Source organism: Choloepus didactylus, chromosome 2, assembly GCF_015220235.1.
Source record: "Choloepus didactylus isolate mChoDid1 chromosome 2, mChoDid1.pri, whole genome shotgun sequence".
Lineage (NCBI taxonomy): Eukaryota > Metazoa > Chordata > Mammalia > Pilosa > Megalonychidae > Choloepus > Choloepus didactylus.
In genome coordinates this window covers 27,206,741-27,227,422 of record NC_051308.1, presented here as the reverse complement: position 1 = coordinate 27,227,422, position 20,682 = coordinate 27,206,741, and the positions used below count along the sequence as shown (strand labels likewise).

At 39.0% G+C, this 20,682-nt stretch overlaps 1 protein-coding gene and 1 pseudogene across 2 annotated transcripts in view; both read left to right on the top strand.

The window, feature by feature from the left end:
* Nucleotides 1–20,682, top strand: part of PLD5 (phospholipase D family member 5) — a 415,628-nt gene that overhangs the window by 140,281 nt on the left and 254,665 nt on the right. The gene's annotated exons all lie outside the window — the stretch shown is intronic.
* Nucleotides 110–1,325, top strand: LOC119523334 (annotated as a pseudogene).

Sequence of the window (20,682 nt, the reverse complement as noted above, 5' to 3'; positions counted from 1 at the left end):
GGACCCACAGCAGCTGAGAGAGCCATTTTGAAACCAGAAGCTGGGAGATCAGCAGACAACACCATGTGCCTTCCTATGTTGCAGAGGGACCCTGGATGCCAGCTGGCTTTCCTCAGATAAGATACATAATGAAAAAAATTACTACAAGGGAAGCTGGATCTTCTTACTGATACCCACATGGTAGACTTCGCTATGGATGTATAAAAAAACCGTTATTCTGATGATAGCCTCATGCTTGGAGAGAAAAAAGAACCATGATTGTTGCACAACCGAAACAGCTTCAAGGAGAAACAGAACCAATTGTGAAGATGTTTGAAGATCCAGAAACTACAAGGGAAATGCAATCAACCAGGGATGGTAGGATGCTGTTTGACTACCTGGCAGACAAGCATGGTTTTAGGCAGGAATATTTAGACACTCTCTACAGGTACGCAAAATTCCAGTATGAATGTGGGAACTACTCAGGAACAGCAGATTATCTTTCTTTTTTAGAGTGTTGGTTCCAGCAATAGATAGAAATGCTTTGAGTTCACTCTGTGGAAAACTGGCTTCAGAAATCTTAACACAGATTTGAGATACAGCCATGGAAGAACTTACCTGCTTAAAAGTGACTGTGAGTTCTCTATTCCAGTCTCTTCAGCAGCGAACATGGCTCATTCACTGGTCCCTGATTGTTTTCTTCACCCACCCCAAAGGCCATGATAATATTATTGATTTCTTCCTTTAGCATCCACAGTATCTTAGTGCAATCCAGACAATGTGTCTTCATATTCTCCGCTACTTGACTACCACTGTCGTAACAAAGATGTTCGAAAACACTGGCAGGTGTTAAAAGATCTAGGCAAAGTTATTTCGCAGGAGGCTTACATGTATAAAGATCCAATTACAGAGTTTGTTGAATGCTTATATGTTAGTTTTAGCTTTGATGGGGCTCAGGAAAAGCTAAGAGAATGTGAATCAGTTCTTGTGAATGACTTCTTCATGGCTTGTCTTGATGTCATTGAAAATGCTCACCTCTTTATATTTGAGACTTTTTGTTGCATCCACCAGTGTATCAGAATTAACATGTTGGCAGATAAACTGAATATGCTCCAGAAGAAGCTGAAAGTCGGATTGTGAATTTCATTAGAAATGCTAGACTGGATGCCAAAATTGATTCTAAATTAAGTCATGTGGTTATGGGTAACAGTGCAGTCTTGCCCTATCAACAAATGATTGGAAAGACCAAAGCCTTTCCTTTAGCAGACAAATGTTGGCCATGAATATTGAGAAGAAATTAATCAGAGGCTCCTAACTGGGCAACTCAGGACTCTGACTTCTACTGAAGAAATGTTAAAAAAAGAAAGAGAGAGAGAGAGAGAGAGAGAGAGAGAGAGAGAGAGAGAGAGAGAGAGAGAGAGAGAGAGAGAGTGAGAGTGGGTCTGAAATAATAAAACCATTTTATAAAGTATGACATACATTTCAGAAACAACATATTGAGTATAAATTTTGGAGAATTTCAATAAAAGTGACTTTCATTAAAAAAAGTATTAACTTAATAATAGGATATATGTGCTAATAATAATTGAAAAGTGACTTTCAGTTTCACAGAATTTCCCTTTTCCACACTCATGTTATTATTCCTATTCACCTTAACTTTAAAGTGATGCCTCAGATTCCAAAAGGAGCCGAGAGGTCACTCTGGTGGGCACTCTTACGCACACTTTAGACAACCCTTTTTAGGTTCTAAAGAATTGGGGTAGCTGGTGGTGGATACCTGAAACTATCAAATTACAACCCAGAACCCATGAATCTCGAAGACAATTGTATAAAAATGTAGCTTATGAGGGATGACAATGGGATTGGGAAAGCCATAAGGACCACACTCCACTTTGTCTAGTTTATGGATGGATGAGTATAAAAATAGGGGAAGGAAACAAACAAACAGACAAAGGTACCCAGTGTTCTTTTTTACTTCAATTGCTCTTTTTCACTTTAATTATTGTTCTTGTTACTTTTGTGTGTGTGCTAATGAAGGTGTCAGGGATTGATTTTGGTGATGAATGTACAACTATGTAATGGTACTGTGAACAATCGAATGTACGATTTGTTTTGTATGACTGCATGGTATGTGAATATATCTCAATAAAATGAAGATTAAAAAAAATAAAGTGATGCCTCATACAAAACACTGCTTTTCAGTGACCTTTTTTTCAACTTTTTATTTTGAAATACTTTCAAACTTTGGGACAGTTACAAAAATAAGATGAACCCCATACAGAGAACTCAAACATACCTTACTCCCCCAGATACCCACATCCTCCTATTTTAACATTTTAATATTTAATCTGTCAGTCACTCAATCTGTGTATCATCCATTTTCTTAACACTAGAGTGTAGATTGTATATTCATGCTCTTTGAACATTGAATACCACCATGTGCATTTCCTAAGGATAAGGACATCCACTTATGTAACCATCTTAAGTGCAATTTATAGATTTCAAGAAATTAAGCATTGATTTAAAGCTTATAGTCTATATTCCAATTTTTTCATATGTCCCAATAATGTCCCTTTGAGCCTTTTCTCTGCCCTTGCTAGATCCATTCCAGGTCCATGTACTGCATTTAGTTGTCTCTTTAGCTGCTCGCTCTTTTTTTACTGAATTGTGGGAACATATATACAACATAAACTTTCCTATCTCAAGCATACAATTCAGTGGGCATAATCACATTCTCAATATTGCAGTGCCCTCACCACCTTCCATTACTAAACTTTTCCATCTCCCCAAACAAAAATCTTATACCCATTATGCAACTAACTCTTCATTGTCCCTATTCTCCACCCTGGGCAGCCCATACTCTTAATTTCTGTCTCTGTGAGCTTGACATTCTCTTTGTGGTTACCCTAGGGCTTAAATTTAACATCTCAAATCTGTAACAAGTTTGCCTTGATACCAACTTAGCTTCAGAATATACACAAACTATGTTCCTATTCCCCTCCATTTCCCCACCTTTATGTAGTTCCTGTCACAAATTACATTGTACATTATGAGTCCAAAGACACTGATGTATCATTACATTTTATGTGTTTGCCTTTTAGATCCTGCAGGAATTAAGAAGTGGAGTTACAAACCAAAACTACAATATTACTGGCATTTATATTTACCCATGTCATTATTCCCACCAGGGATCTTTATTTCTCTGTGTGGCTCAATGTATTGTCTATTGTCCTTTCCTACAGAGCTCTCTTTAGCATCTCTTGTAGGGTTGGTCTAGGAGTGATGAACTCGCTCAGTTTTGTTTATCTGGGAAGATCTTAATCTCTCCTTCAATTTTTTTTAAATTCAATTTTATTGAGATGTTCACATACCATACAATCATTCAAAGTGCACAAGTTGCTCATGGTACCATCATACAGCTGTGCCTCCATCACCACAATTTTTTTTTTTTCAATTTTTAGAACATTTTCATTACTCCACAAAAGAAATAAAAACAGAAAAGAAAACTCAAATCCTCTTATACCCCTAACCACCACACCCCTCCATTACTGACTGATAATATTGGTATGGTACATTTGTTACTGTTGATGAAAGAATGTTAGAATGCTACTAACTGTAGAACATAGTTTGCAATAGGTATACTTTTTCCATATATACCCCTCTATTATTAACTTCTAGTTGTAGTGTCATACATTTGTTCTAGTTCATGAGAGAGACCTCTAATATTTGTACAGTTAATCGTGGGCATTGTCCACCAGAAGATTCACTGTTTTATACATTCCCATATTTTAACTGCCAATTTTCCTTCTGGTGACATACATGACTCTGAGTTTCCCCTCTCCACCACATTCACACACCATTCAGCACTGTTAGTTTTTCTTACAAGTAAAATGTGCTACCATTACCTCTGTCCATTTCCAAATGGTTAAGTTCACCCTAGTTGAACATTCTGCTCATAATAAGCAAATGCTCCCCTTTCTTTAGCCTCAGTTTATATCCTTGTAACTTATATTTCATGTCTATGAGTTTACATATTATAATTAGTTCATATCAGTGAGACCATACAATATTTGTCCTTTTGTGTCTGACTTCTTTCACTCAATATAGTGCCCTCAAGGTTTCTTCATCAATCTGTATTTTTTAAGGTGGTTTTGTTCACCCACCATACATTCCATCCTAAGTGAAAAATAGATGGTTCTTTGTATAATCACATATTTATGCATTCACCAGCATCACCACCATCTATATAAGGACATCTCCATTTCTTCCACAAAGAAGGAGGAAGAGTCGAAGAAGGTAGAGAGACAAAAGAAAAAGAAAAAGAAAGAAAAAAAATGACAGCTACTAAAAAGCAACAAAAGGAAAGGTAGAATTAAAAGAAAGTATGGTAAAAGAGTCAGACAACATCACCAATGCCAAGAGTCCCATACCCCTCCCTTATATCCCCCTCTTATAGGCATTTAGCTTTGGTATGTTGCCTTTGTTACGTTAAAGGAAGCATAATACAATGTTTCTGTTAACCACAGTCTCTAATTTGCATTGATTGTATTTTTTCCCCAATACCACCCCTTTTTTAACACCTTGCAGGGTTGACATTCATTTGTTCTCCCTCATGTGAAAACATATTTGCACATTGTATCACAATTGTTGAGCACTCTAGGTTTCACTGAGTTATACAGTCCCAGTCTTTATCTTCTTTCTTTCTGGTGTCCCACATGCTCCTAACTTTCGTCTTTCAACCATACTCACAGTCATCTTTGTTCAGTGTACTTACATTGTTGTACTACCACCACCCAAAATTGTGTTCCAAACATCTCACTCCTGTCTTTTCCCATCTGTCTGTAGTGCTCCCTTTAGTATCTTGTTCACAGACTCTGTCATTGTCTGTTTGTCAGAGAATATTTTAAGCTCTCCCTCATATTTGAAGAACAGTTTTGCCAGAGATAGGATTCTTGGTTGGTGGTTTTTCTCTTTCAGTATCTTAAATATATCACACCACTTCTTTCTTGCCTCCATGGTTTCTACTGAGAAATCCACACATAGTCTTATCAAGCTTCCTTTGTATGTGGTGGATCACTTTTCTCTTGCTGCTTTCAGGATTCTCTTTGTCTTTGACATTTGATAATCTGATTATTAAGTGTCTTGGCATAGGCCTATTCAGATCTATTCTGTTTGAGGTATGCTGTGCTTCTTGGATCTGTAATTTTATGTCTTTCATAAGAGATGGGAAATTTTCATTGATCATTTCCTCTGTTATTGCTTCTGTCCCTTTTCCCTTCTCTTCTCCTTCTGGGACACCCATGACACATACATTCATGTGCTTCATGTTGTCATTCAATTCCCTGAGACGTTGCTCATATCTTTCCCTTCTTTTCCCTATCTGTTCTTTTGTATGTAGGATTTCAGGTGTCTTGTTCTCCAGTTCCTGAATGTTTTCTTCTCCTCTTGAAATCTGCTGTTGTATGTCTCCATTGTGTTTTTCATCTCTTGTGTTGTGCCTTTCATATCCACAGTTCTCCCAGTGGTTTTTTCAAACTTTTGATTTCTACCTTATGTTCTCCCAGTGTTTTATTTATATCCTCTATCTCTTTTGCCAATCTTCCCCTTAACTTGTTGACTTAGTTTTTGAATTGATTTTGTGTATTTCTTTGAAAATCTTTAATTGATTGTTTCATTGAAGTGAAACAATATCTGAACTGTATCTTAATTGAGGTGTAAGTTTGTTCCTTTGACTGGGCCATATTTTCATTTCTCCTAGTGTAATTTGTATTTTTTTTTCCCTAGGCATCTGGTTTCCTTGGTTACCCCAATCAGATTTTTCTGGACCAGAATGGGTTCAGATCTCAGAGTGGGGCTATTTTCAGTGTCATGTTTTCCTGAGGGTGTATCTTAGAAGATTGACAGACTTTCCTGTGAGGCCTCTAGCCACTGTGCTTTTCCTAGCCTTCCAAGCAGGTAGCACCTGTCAGCCTGTCGCTCCTGACTTGTGTGAACAGGTGTGGTCCCTTTAGTTCTCAGCTTAGGTTGTTTCTCTTTTGACTGTTTTCCTCCAGGCCCTGGGGTCTGAGTTCTGAAGGGAAAGCAAGCAACAGAGCTGGGCCCCAACTCCTTCCTCATAGGGAAGAAACACCCCCTAGGGAGTTATCTTCTGCATTTGAATTAGTCCCTTGTCTCTCTGACTCTGTTAACTCCACCCCTGTCTGAGTCAGAGTGCTGTGAACTGAAAATGGCTGAGGATCTCTCCACTGAGCCACTCAGGTTGAAAGAGAGAAAAAGGGAAAGAAACTCCCTTTCAGAGCCAATCCATGGCCCCCAGTTTCACCCTTTGGTCAGAGAGAGCACCTGGTGTTCTGGGATCCCTTTCCTGGGGAACAGGCATTTTCTGGCTCTCTAAGGTCAGTCAACTCTAAAAGCCTCTGTATTTTTCCTTCTTTTCTTTTAATTAAGTTTTTTTTCCCATCAGCCCCACCTCCTCTCCACTGGGAGCTACCTCAGGGTACTTCATTGTTTGTTAGGGGTTTGTCTATGTTTATAGCTTGTATTCAGCAGTCCACATTTGTTAATTAAAACCCCAGTTGGAGCTAGGTTGCACTATATTCTCTCACTTTCGGAATGCTTTCTCCAACAGTGAGGTCTTACAGCTCAGCTTGCTGTTGAGGGAGGGGTCTTCCAGCACAGCTCCACAGTTTTTACTTACAGATTTTATGCTGTGGTCTCAGCCATTCCACCATATCCAGGTTGGTGTATGATGTGTAGACAGTCATGGTTGTCTCCCAGCAGTTGTTCCAGATTATTTACCAGTTGTTACTGGTTGTTTATTAGTTGCTCCAGGGACTAACTAAATTTCACACCTCTCTATGCTGCCATCTTGCCCCTCTGGTCTCTCTTTCATTGTTGAAAGAGAGTTTTGTGGGATATGGAATTCTTGGCTCTCAGTCATTTTGCATTTGGCACTTTAACCATGTCACCCTGTTGCCTTCATTCCTCCATGGTTTCTGATGAAAATTGGAACTTAATCTTATTGAAGTTCCCTTGTATGTGATATGTTGCTTTTCTCTTGAGACTTTCAGAATTTTCTCTTTCTCTTTATCATTTGACAGTTTGATTATAAAGTATCATTATATTACATATCATGTATTATAATATAATGACATGGGTCTGTTTGTGTTTATTCTGTTTGGAGTTTTGATGTATTTCATTAGATTTAGGAAGTTTTTAGCTGTCATTTCTTTGAATATTCTCTATGCCGCTTTCTGTCTTTCTTTTCTTTCTGATACTTCCACAATGTGTATATTGGTATGCTTGATGGTGTCCCACAGATTCTTCAGGCTCTGTTTAATTTTCTTCAATCTTTCTTCTTCTACTCCTCAGAATGGTTATTTCGATGGTCTTATCTTCAAGTTCTCTGATCTTTCTCCTGCCAGCTCCAATCTGCTGTTGAACCCTGTTCTGGTTTGCTAATGCTGCCGTTATGCAAAATACCAAAAATGGATTGGCTTTTATAAAGGGGGTTAATTTGGTTATAAAGTTACAGTCTTAAGGCCATAAAAGTACCAAGCTATGGCATCAACAAGTATACCTTCACCAAAGGAAGGCCAATGGCATCTGGAAAACATCTGTTAGCTGGGAAGGCACATGACTGGTTGTGTTCCAGCTCCTCTCTCAGCCCCTGTGCATTCTTCAAAGTCTCTCTCTTGGCTGCAGCACCTCCTTCTGTCTGTGAACACTTTTATAGGACTCCAGTGATTCACTGAGACCCACCCTGAATGGGTGGGGTAACACCTCCATGGAAATTATCCAATCAAATGTTTTACTCACACTTGATTGAGTCACATCTCCATGGAAACACTCAAAGGATTCCAATCTAATCAACACTAATATGTCTGCCCACACAAGATTGCATCAAAGAGCATGGCAGTTTGGGGGACATAATACATCCAAACCGGCACAAACCCCTTTAGAGAAATTTTCGTTTCTGTTACTGTAGTCTTCAGCTCTATTTGGTTCCTTTTTATAATTTCCATCTCTCTACTGATAATCTCTTTGTGTTCATCTATTGTATTCCTGATTTTTTTTACTTCTTTGTTCATGTTTTCCTTTAGCTCTTTGAGAATATTAAGACCGTTTGTTTTGAAGTCCTTGCCTGGTATGTCCCAGGTCTGGTCCTACTCAGAGATGGCTTCTAATGCTTTGCTCTTCTCCTTTGTCTAGGCCACCACTTCTTGTTTTTTAGTATGTTTGTAACCTTTTGTTGAAACCTGTAATTTGATGTTTCAATGTTTTAATCTCAATGTTTTATTGCTGTAATTTAGACTCTGAGGCATCTGTTCCTTGAGCTTGCATCCAACTAGTGTTATGACAGAGCTCTTCTTGAATGCTGGGAGCTAACAAAAGAGGAGGAGGAGGAAGAGGAGGAGGCAGAGGAGGAGGAGGACTACTCTCCTGTAGTGTTCTGTAGGAGAGCTCTGTGAGCTGCCTTCTACATGCAGGGCAAATTCTGGGATGAGTCCCTCAGGCCACCTCCAGATAGATTGGGCCAGAGATACATGCTCCCAGTATGTGCATGAGGGTTTCTCTATTCCCTCTAGAACCAGGACCAGGGGTCCACACTGGAAGCAAGGACTGCCCAAAGCCCGCTGGTGAGGGATGGGAGTGGCGAGCCAGGGCATCTTGAGATCCTACTGCTTTTAAGTTGCCTTTTTCTTGATTAAGCTCTCACCCTGTGACTATAGTCCTTCAACTGTTTTCTGGACTTTTGAGAAAGATGTTTCTTCCAATTCTTGCTGGTTGTTCAAAGCTTCTGTGGGAGGGTGGAGCCCTGAAGCATCTCACTCTGCCATCTTGATTGGGGTGGAGCCTCTCAGTGATTTTCAATAGTAACTTCCCATGTCAGTCACCCATTCTCACAATTACACCTTAGGTGTTACCATAAGCAGGAACCAAACCATCTATGATACTCTGATTGTAAGGTGGGGGTAGCTGGAGAAAATGTCACAGCTAAGCTGACCCATTTCATTTTAAATTCGTGATCATACATTTCAAATAGGCACTCATCAAGGTGCAGTGATCCTACTCCATTTTCCTAAAGTATTTACTTTTCTACTCCCTGAAAAAAAAAAATTTCATTTCTTCTTTTCATAAACCTCCCACCTCCCTCTGCAATCATTCTACCTTCTCAGTTAATGGCTTTGTCTAGTACTTATCTGAGGAAAGAGGAGCTCTCAAATAAGAGCTCTCCTCTTTCCAACATCAAATCTACAACTCTTTTCAGCCCTGTGTCCATATTCTCTGTTGTCCTTCCTGAGGTGACCCTGATCTGATCAAAGGCATCCCTTATGTTTGTGCTCTGGCTCCCATCCTCTCTTTTCTAAGAACTTTGCTCAGGCAATCACTGCCTTTTCTCCTGCATTATCAAGGTTTCCCATTCTGTAAGGTCTGTTATGGCACTACACACACATGCCTTATTATCTCTCTTCTTAAAATCTAACTAGTAAGCAAGCAAACAAACCAACCAACCAAACCTTTACTTTCTAGGCCCTTCCAACTATAGTCCTAATAAATAAACACTTTCTGGGATTTTGATTGCAATTGCATTGAATATTTAGAACAATTTGGAGAGAATGATATTGAGTCCTCCTTTTTCTTGAGTATCTGTATATCTCTATTTAATTAGGTCTTTTTCCTCCAAATTTTTAATTGTGAAATTTGGGAACACACAGGAAGCTGAAAAAGTAGTAAAGTGATTACTAATATACTCAGTACCTAAAGCCAATAATTGTTAAGATTTTGTCACATCTGCTATGAGTATAACATTCCCTCCTAAAAAGTTAAGGGAAATGCTTAATTCTTGCCCTTTGATTATCAATTTTCAGAGTTAGGAATTGGTGTTACAATCTCCTCAAGTAATGGCAAATTCATTTAACTGAACCCATTTGACAATGTTTTATTAGATGATATTGCAGACATCGTAACTTCTAAATACTCCCCCTAAAAATAAGGACATCTGTACAACATAATACCATCCTGTTACATCCTCATCAGGAAGCTCAAATCCCCAGTACTTCCCAGATTATCATCCAATATTCAGTCTATATTAAATCTCCTCAGTTTTCTCCAACTTGTATTACAGAGCTTTTTCTTTTTCTTTTTTTTTTTCTTTTCTAACCATAATCAGTCAAGGACCATGTGTTGTTTCCTTTTAATGTCCTTTTAGTCTATTATATTATAGAAAATTTTTCACACATTTATTTTTCTGACATTGCCTTCTCCAGGTCAGCTAGTTGCAGAATGCTTCATGTTCTGAATTTGTCTCAGTGTGACCTTGTGATGCTGTGAATACCCTTTGCCTTCTCTGTTTTGTGTAAACAGACGTAAGGCTGCATTGGGTTCACATTAAGACACGTTTGCCAAGAAGACTCCACAGGTGATGCCATGTATGTCAAAATGTATCATATCGGGGGGTACATGAGGTCACATGGTTAAGTGTTTCATCACCAGATATTGCTATTTTAAAGTAAACTTTTCCCTTTAAAATTAGTACATACTCTGTAAGGTATTTTGCACCATACAAATATCTCATGTACCATCATTTTCTGATTCTAGCTTTTTTCTTGCTTGTTTTGTTTGATATTCACATGTTAAGAGCAGCTTTCCCTCATTATCTGGAGATAAACTACCTTTCTTCTTAAAAAGTTAGGGTAAATGCTTCTTTCTTTCTGTTTAATTATCAATTTTTGGAATAAGAACTGGATGTAATAATTATGTTCAGTGATGGAAAATTAGTGTTTTTTCCTTTCTCCCTTTGCTTTTGATTATCACTGGTCTTTTAGATTTTTTATTTACTCAGTATTTCACATTATGTTACAGTTATTCTTTTTGCTGCTTAAATTGTCCCAAGTTTTTTCACTGGGATCCCTTTAAGCTGGTTCTTGTGTCTTTTTGATATGCTTCCCTTGGTCATTGATGGCTTCCTTGCTTTTAGGCACAGGGTGCCCCAGGCTCATCTTTTACTTTTCCTACCTCAGACCCTGAATCAGCCATTTGTTCAAGAAACAATGGGATGTCATTTCTTTTAGGCCCTTTCATTGCACAAAGAAGGGAAATAAGCTATTTTTAAAACTGATGAGTTCATTTTGATATTTCCATTTCAAATGTAACATTAGAAGAATTTTTCTTATTTAATTTTATACTTTTCTCTTACATCTAAAATCTTGATTCTTAATAAAATAGCATATTTCCTTATTTGCTTCTGCTTCTGCTACATAAGCATATGCTATGCAAGCATATGCTATTCTTATGCTACACAAAAAGTAGCATATTATAGGCAATGTCCAGCCTCTTCTTTTTTTCCCATGTAGCAGTATATCTGGATACAAATAACTACAGAGAAATCTTTTTTCCCTTTTTCGCAGCTGTGTAGTATTACATTGTGTGAACATAGTATCATTTATTCCACCAGTTTCCTTCTGATGGATAGTTGTTGGCTTTTTTCCTCCAGTATTTTACATTAAAAAGATTCCCATATGAACAATCTTTTATGAGTGTTGTAGTATTGCTGGGAGAAAGGGTGACTCACCTTTGCTATTTCCATCTTGGAAATTCTTTTAAGAAAAGAAAAGATGTTAAATAAAAACGAGTTATAGCCAACATCATCACACCAACAAAAGGACTATCTGTTCAAATAGAAAAGGTCGCACCACACTTAAAAAGCACTTTCCACAGTTTGGTTAGATTATTTGTATTGGAGTGGGTGTTAAAGGGTTAATGAATAAGATTAAAGATCAGTGTGGCAGTTTCAAGCCACTTGGATGGTATTTTAGTTTCCTAGCTGCTAAAACATATTCCATACAATGGGTTGGCTTTATAACAAGACTTTATTGGCTCAAGATTTCAGTGGCTAGAAGGCTTGCTTCTTCCCTGGGTCGATACCTTCTGGCTGGCGGGCAATCTTTGGGGTTCTCTTGCTTTTCCATCATATGGCAATGTACATGGCAGTGCCTTCTCTTTTCTGGGTTCTCTTGGCTTCCAGCTTCTGGCTGCTCCCCACAGCTTCTCCTCTCCATGTCCATTTCCTTTTCTTATGAGGACTTCCGCTGTATTGCATTAAAGTCCACCTTCTGTCAGTGTGGGCACACCTTAACTATTAACACCTTCAGAGGTCCTATTTATAAATGCGTTCACACCCACAGGAGCAGGGGTGGGGACCTGAGCATGCCTTTTGTGGGGTACATGATTAAATCCCCAACAGCGGCATGTTCTGAGGGAAAACTGAGGGATTGCATTTAGCCAGTGATAAAATCCTTTGATGTCCTGGCGTTTGATGACACAGAAAGACTTTTTTTGGATGTCAAATTTGAAGCGAATATAAACACCACTCTGGAGATTTTGTCAAGGTAGAGGGAACAAATCTTCTCAGCCACCCAAGAAGTAGAGTCTGGAATTTGTGAGGAGGACACTGCAACCGACTCCACACAGAAAATCTCACCCACCTGAAGTTTCTCCCTTATGACACAGTATATACTAGAGAAGAGAAAGATAATTAACTGCTGCATGTTCTTCAAAACTAGAACCAGGAAAATCATCTGACTGTTCTTCAGCACTTGCACCTGTTTGGAAGGTTGTGGAAAGACTCTGGAGAACTGGGAACATTGTAAAGATAATGTAAAATATAAACACAAATTAGATCTTCATGGAATTCCAAAAAATTGCAAAATGGAATTTTAAATCCACTGATGCTATGGCTTGGTAAATACTCATTCTGAAGTAAACTGGTTTTGCAGGGCAATTCCATAATGCATCCTTGTGGTCATGCTGACCAAATCCCAAAAAGTTCTGGGATTTTTACTTCCCATGGAACAATGATGTATCAATTTCCTTACAAAGAAACAAACGAAATTACAGGAGAAGACAGGTCAGAAAAATGCAGTGGACCTTTCCCCAATGCCCTTCCATTCCATGGCCCTAGTACCAGGGCAGAGCTGTCTGTGAAAAAGGAAAGAAAACCTGTGTTTCCTGTATCTAACATTATGCAAAGCAGGAATGCAATTTCATCTTCAAATTAAAGGACCTAGCTTCTGCTAGCCCTGTTGTGATTTTGCCCTGTCCAAGACACTAGAACCAAGGAGAGAGCAGTTTCCCGATTTTGTGTCCAGTAAAATGGACTTAGTTTTAACTTTCATTTAAAGATAAAGGAGAGGCATAAATGGAAAAATAAAAATAAATAGCATAAAAAGAAGGAAGAAGAAATTTATAAAAAAGAAAATAAAAACTTAATCAAAGCAGAAGCCCAAAAATGGAAAAGAAAGGAAAAATGGAAATGAAAAATGATGAACAGGGAAAAAAGAGTTCTGTTATCAAGATGAGGATATAGAGGAATTTCTTACAGAGTCCTGAAACAAAAGGAGAAAGGAGTTCTGATATCAAAAAATGAGGACATAGAGGAATTTCTTACAGAGTCTTGAAAGTTAAAAAAGAAATAGAATGTGTGAAGGAAAAAAAAAATTGAAAAGGATTTGCTAACTGTGTAAAGGAAAATTCAAGAATTAAGACCTTGGGCTCTAAGAACTGAAATAACCACTGATTCCGTTTCAGTAGCTCTTACACATGATAGAAGGGGGAAGAGCAAGGGAATGATGTGCTAACCCCAAATGTGGTAGCCTGCTACATTTATTTCTATTGTGAATCAATACTTCTATGAAGAAGCCAATTCTGTCCTTTTTGCTAACATTTCAGACTTGGGAATATTAGAGAGATGATTTCTTATCTGTGAATATTTTGCTAAAAACATAGCACTCTTTGGAGAAAACAGAAGAGAATGTAAAATGTTTGAGCATAATTAATAAAGAGTAGAATACAGAATAATATTTCAAGCTAGAATATTCTATTGTTTAAAAAGATAATGTATAATTCAAAGCTCTGGCTGTAGCCATTTTGCCATCAATATAGCTTAAAGTCTTACATTATTCCATGTCAATGAGAGTCAACTCCAGTATGGTTTTTCATGTTAATAAGAGATAGCTTTTGGCTTAGATGCAGTATCCCTTGGTGGTAGGAGGGAGAGGCTGTGGGTTCTTGGAATATAAACAATGGACCATGGGCTCACTGAGATTAGTTTCCAAGTATGCTATTTCTGGGTTGAAATTGGTAGATGTACCATTGCATTGGAGCAGCACAGAAAAAATGTACTTTTCAGCCAGTCTTCAGAATCACTGAGGATGTCTGATCTCATTGGCAGCAGACACATACTTTCTCTTTTGTTTTTTTTTTTTAAGTTCTCTTTTTTGGGCCTATTTGTATAGGGCAGTGAGATTAGACTGGAGGTAGAATTTGGCTATAATATAACCTCCAGAGGAATGCTTTTTCTTCAGTTAATCTGTACCAGGCATTTGACAGAATGCAGATATTTGTATATAAGCAAGCACTTGACTCTTATCGCAAGGTCATAGCATCTAATTTGTGATGGAAATAAAGCACAGCCATGGAGGTACAGAAAGCAGCTCCTTCCCCAAAGCAGCAGGAATACCGGCCCTGGGATGGACATGTTGATGGAAAGTGGTTTGTCACAAAGGTTTTGATTGAAAACTTCGGTTGAAAAATGTATGGAATATCAGCTAGCAGAAGGGTGTTTGGAACACAAATTATGATTATATTTGAAAAAGAATTAACTGCTCCATTTGAAGAGATGAAGATCAGTATTGCTCAAAGTTAGCTGGGTTTTAATGAGCAATTTAAGACTTGGATGAAGAAGCATACATCCCAGAGTAGGGCTCTGAGGTAGTGGGCCAAGCAAGAAGGGAGACAGAGAAGTTACCAGGAAGGGACTTCAGATGAAAGAGAGCCTTTAGGAACGCAGAAGTCTTAGCTGAGGATCTGATGATATTGCTGCTTGGTTGCTTTGGTGGGTTTGCATTCAAGTTCTGCCGGAAGTGGGCCCTGGGTGCGTTATTCATCTTTTGTTAATTTCCTAAGCTGTAAGAGTGACAGTGCTGTGCCGTGTTGTTGAAAGGATTAGGCATTTACACTGAAATACTCCAAAGGTCAGAAGAGAGCACATGCCACTCCCAGGGGCTTAAGGACATACCCACGGCATATAAGAAATAGTAAGCTTATGTATTTTCTTAAAATATATATAAAAATTTCACTCTGTATCATATTTGGTACATGAAGAACTTCTATAAGTGTTAGTTCTCTCTCATCTTTGGCCCAGAAATGCCCCATCCCATTGGTTTGCCATAGAATCCAAAAATGTCCAGGTGTTCTGAAGGGTCCTAATGAAAGCCACAGATAACAAATGAAGTAGTATGTATAAACTTACTGACAGCCAAGGGGTTTGTTGGCAATTGATGAAAAGATGAAACTACTAAAAGGTAAATTGAGAGGTAGAATAAAAGCAGATGTTTGGGGCATTGAAGAGAGCAGAAGTAAAGCATGTCAGTGTTTGAACATGGTTTTTGGCATTAAGGTATGGGGAGGGGGAGCAGTAGAAAGTTGATGGGGACACGTATCCTTCGTGAACCTACCAGAGGGGGAAATAGCGTAACTGTTGTAGACTTGTAAGGAGAAGGAAAAAGAAGCTACAAAAAAAATAGGAAACATAAGATGTGCTTCTATTTAATCTGACATTGTAAAGCTCAAAATTTTTTCATGAAAGTAGAAAACAAAAAGCAAAGAAATGAAGAGAGCTTTGCTGTAACTCAACTGTTGATTGTATGTCAATAATACTCTCTCCTCCTAATTTCTCTTCCCAGACAGTCTGTGCTTGTTGTTCATGTTAAGATTTATATATTGTATTTCTAGGAACACAGACTTTTCCTCTCTTCCTCAGCATCTGATATTTTAGCTTCTGATATTTTAGGATTGTGCACCCCTTCCCAACTGAACCTGCAAAATTATATATCTGATTTTATTACACAATCCTTTAACATTAGAAGAATGTGCCGATTTGCAACAGTTATCTACCTCAGAAATCCAGTCTTACGGATGTGGACTTGTGGTGGGTGAGACCTTTTGATTAGGTTATTTCCATGGAGGTGTGACCCCACCCATTAAGAGTGGGTCTTAATTAGATCACTGGAGTCCTTAAAAGAGCTGGGAGCCCATACAGACTCAGCTGCTTGGACACCCTGGTAGATGCAGACTGAAAGAAGTTTGGAGATGCTAAGCTAAGAGACAAAGCCCAGAGTTTGCCCCAGAGAGGCTAAGAGAGGACTCCCAGATGCTTAGAGAGAAACACCCTGGGAGAACAAGCACAGATGCACAGGAGCTGAGAGAGAGACGCTAAGAGAGACAGAAGCCCAGAGACATTTTGGAGGAAGCCATTTTGAAACCAGAACCCAGGAACAAAGGACCAGCAGATGCCAGCCCCGTGCCTTCCCAGGTGACAGAGGTGTTCTGGACACCATCAGCCTTACTTCAGTGAAGGTGTCCTCTTGTTGATGCCTTAGTTTGGACACTTTTATGACCTAAAAATTTTTAACCTAATAAATCCCTTTTATAAAGGCAATCCGTTTCTGATATTTTGTATAATGGCAGCATTAGCAAACCAGAACAAGGAATGAGCTCAGATTTATTTGAGAGGAAGCTGGACCAGGAAACATGGAAAGAGGAATAGGCTGAGAGGGTGACAGTTGGGCATCCGAGTGTCTGCTGGTTCCAGTGTATTCTGGTATAAGGCCATACCAAAGGGGCACGGGCAGGTTGGGGGAAGAATACAGAACCCTGTGTGTGAGGAAATCACCTTTCTTTTGACCCCATGCATGTGGGTGGCCTTGGTGACCAGCACACATGTGGTGAAATAGAATTGCCTGTTGCTCTTCCTGGGGTGGAAGCCTGTTGTCCCTGGGTCTCATCGCTACTGGACTGAGAAACTAAGGGATTTAGCTGGTTGTTTCCTAACCAGGAGAAGCAAGGACTGCCATCTAGAATTGGTAGGTTTTGATTTCTTGGCACATAGAGGAAATGTTCTCAAGTGCGGAGGGAGCGGTAAGAAGAAGGCTGTGGGCTCTCCAAGGAGTGACCAAGGCAGGAAGGAAAAGCTGGCAAAACCCAAACCCAGTGGCTGTTGCTGGTTGTTAGTTTTTTCCTTTATATTTTTACCCTGAGGAGCTGAGCCTGTCTGAGACAGTGAGTCTCCTATGAGAGGTTCTCCTGAGACTGGGATCACATCGCTAACTTCGAAGGCAGCAGGGCAGCTATTGTCAGATGCTATTGTGGGAAGAAGCTGTGTTTAGTGTTAAAGAATTAAACTCTCCTTTCTGAGGCAAGCAGTTATGAAATCCCTGATTTGATGTCCTTGCATTGCAAGCAAAGCTACTTGGATCTTTTAGAAAGCTGGACTGCACAGGTCCTGGGGTGTGGACCCTTGTCATCTCGAGAAGAATGAGAACCTTTCGGTTTAACCAAACAATAGAGTTGGCTGCACAGTGGGATTTGATGTCTAGGTGCCAAAATGGTACCATTATTTACCCAGGAAAAGCCCAAAACAAATCTCTAGCCTGATACTACTGCCCTGCAGGTTCTGTGGGAAAGGCCAGGAAGCACTTGGTTGAGGACAAGCTGAATGGTCATGCAGCTTGGGGGCTTAGACCCAAAGAGAGAGGATAAGAGTAGGGAATGGCAGACTCGAATGCAGCATTGCTTGGTAGGAGTCAAGCCTTATGGAAACAGGTGCTGGTGATTCTGTCCTGTATACGAAACTTTGGTGACAATGCAGAACCCCAGTCAGCCTCTACAGTGAGCGGAGGAAGGAAAGGAGCATTATTTTGAGGAAAGGAAGGATTACCATGTAAACCATGATCACTCTTTTCTCTTTCTGGTTCCATGTTCTTCTAATAGATTAGTTTGTTGTTTAGGACTTTTCAAGGTCTTTTTTTTTGCTGTTAGGGAGTGATAGATATGTTGTGGTAGGGAGATACGATTAGTTGGAGAGCAATTGCTATGAAATGACTAAGCCAAACGAAGATTTTTGAATATCCTGGCAACAACTCAGCTCAGTTTCCTTTCACCCTCAACCCATAGTAAATGGGTGCTCTCCTGTACAAAGTGTCTGCTGTATGGGCAGGGACTGGAGAAAACTTTGTTGCTCAGTGTGATGCTTTGTTCAGAAATGCATATATTTTACCTGGTTCCAAAAAGCACTGTTATTATACATTGTCTTGCTGGTGTATGGGAATAGCTACGCTGTGTGCATGGTTTATAATGGGCTTTTACCCGAGTCTTTTAAAAGGGTCATTGATGAATAAATTAGTGGTTAGGGAAAGAGGAATGTTAGCTTATGTAAGAGCTGCAGACTGCATTTTATTACTAGTTATGTTAATTAGACAAGATTCTCTGCATCTGTTAAATTATCTACCATGTTTAACTTCTGCCCTTCCCCCCTTTTACTATTAGTGGTCTCACTCATCTATATTATAAAAATAGCATTTTTTTAAATCAATTGTCTCAGGCTGTTGTTGTTTACGTTTTTGTAGATCTTGGGTAATCAGGGCAGGGTGATGATATATTCTGTAGGGAAAACCTCACTGAAGCTCAGTTGTGGATTGGGAATTAAGAGCAGAGAACCAAGAGGAGATTGGGAGGGCAAGGGGGAAGCGTTGGGAGATGTGCAAGAGATCAAGAACAGCGGCAAGTTGGGAAAACAGTGAAGCGATAAGAGAGGGAAGTAAGTCCTAAAAAAGAGAGACAAAGAGTAAGGAGACAAGGCATGGGGTGGGAGCAGGAGAAGGAGCCCAAATGTAGTTAGGAAAGAGGTAACAAGGAAAGGGGTGATCTGTGTAAGTATTTATTTGTAACAATTCAAGATGTTTTCCCATGTCATTAAGAACTTTCTAAAAATGAGTGCTTCCTTGAAAGTAGTGAGCTTTTAGTAGCCAGAAGTATCCAAGCAGAGAATGGATGATATATATCATCATCCGTCAGAGGTTCCTCAGGGAAGATCCCTGTACTGAAGGTAAAGTTGAGTTATGTGGCTTAAACATTTCCTTCCACTAGAACTCTAAGCTTCTCTAAATGCGCCCTTTGTAAGTGTGTGGATGTGTGAGTGTGTTCCTTTTTAAAATAAGAGAGAAACTGACCACTGGGGATGCCAAAGATTAAATTTTGCTTTTTGCTCACCTCAATGTTATACCCAAAGTCAATCCTGACTTTTTATTTGCTTTTCAGTTAGCTTAAAATTTAAAAAATTGTTGACTTTGTTGATAATGTTTTTTTCTTCCAACTGAATGAGAGATTGACCTTTACAGTGATCAGAAAACAAATAATTAAGGAAAAAAACATAGAACAACCTTAGCCAACTGATTTCAGAATAAATCTTCTATCACAGTAAGTTGAAAGGACTTGTACTTATTTTGACATATCAAAGGAGTCAAAGAGTTTTTCAGCTTATTAAAGCAGAGCATAGAATACGGTTGCTAGAATAGCCCTCAGTTTATCAAAGACTGGCAATTTGTTGTCATGTTTTTGTTCACCTTCCTGTATAATGGAGGGGAGGAAGACATGAAAGTATATATTTTTAGCTCTTAAGTATTGCTGCTTCATATTGATGTTAACAGAGGGTTATTGATCATTCACTAATATTCAAAATAACTGATTTCACTTTATGGTGAGTACAGAGGAAATCCCTAATTCCTGGTTCTAGGAATTGGTGTGTGTGGAAGGAGGCAGTGAGTGGCACCAGAACTGAGTTGCTCAAGTGGAACTCGTGAAATGGGTCACGATCACAGCCCCCCTCCTCCAGTCCTCTCTCTACGCCAGTGGGATGGCACGTGTCACATTGGATTAGACTTCATTGCCCACTCCTGCTGCCACAGCCCTAAAATGTGAGGTCCCTAAGCACAGACATCTTCTTAAAAACAGTCTGTGTTTCTAAATCACCAGTGTTAGCATAATGCATAGCACATATTAGGTGCTCCCCAAGTATTTCTAATAGAATTAAATGCATGTTTTTTTCTCTTTTCCAAAGCCACCAGTGACTACGGGTAGGAAGCAAGTGTATGAAGAAGTTTATTACTTCTCCATTAGTGGCTCAAGGGTCTCCCCACCCCCACTGAGTATGCTCACTGTGCTTGCCCTCAAGTCACAGAGTATCACTGTGATCCCATCCTGCCCCTTTTGTTGTCTTTGAAGACTTTATGGTTCTGTTTGTACTGTTCCATACTCACCAAGCAGCAACTCCTCCTTCCCCATTTCCCCTTTCCCCTGGTAACCTCTAATCTACTTTCTGTCTCTATAGATTTTCTCTTTCCAGATATGTAAGCGAATCATACAGTTTTTGTTCTTATGTGTCTTGCTTATTTCACTCAGCGTAATATTTTCAAGGTTCATCCACATTGTGCGTGTCTCAGAACTTCATTCTTTCTTATGACCAAAAGTATCCCATTGTATGGATGTAGGTGGTACTCTTTTTAATTCTCAAACATTATAGAATTATCATTATTATTATGATAATATGTCTGTTCTTCCTTTCTAAGGATTTTATATAGGATGAATAGTATATTGAAGAGTAGGTCCTTATGCTCAGTTGACATCTTGATTCAAATTTGCAATTTTATTTTCTGTCCTGCTATTATGGAAAAGAGGTTCTCTCTACTACATTTTAGGCTAATTTGGAAGTCCTCATAGTATTTAATTTTTGCATATTTAATGTTTACAAATAAATGTGCTTCTATGACAGGACTCAATGGAGAAGTTTATAAATAGTAAATAAAT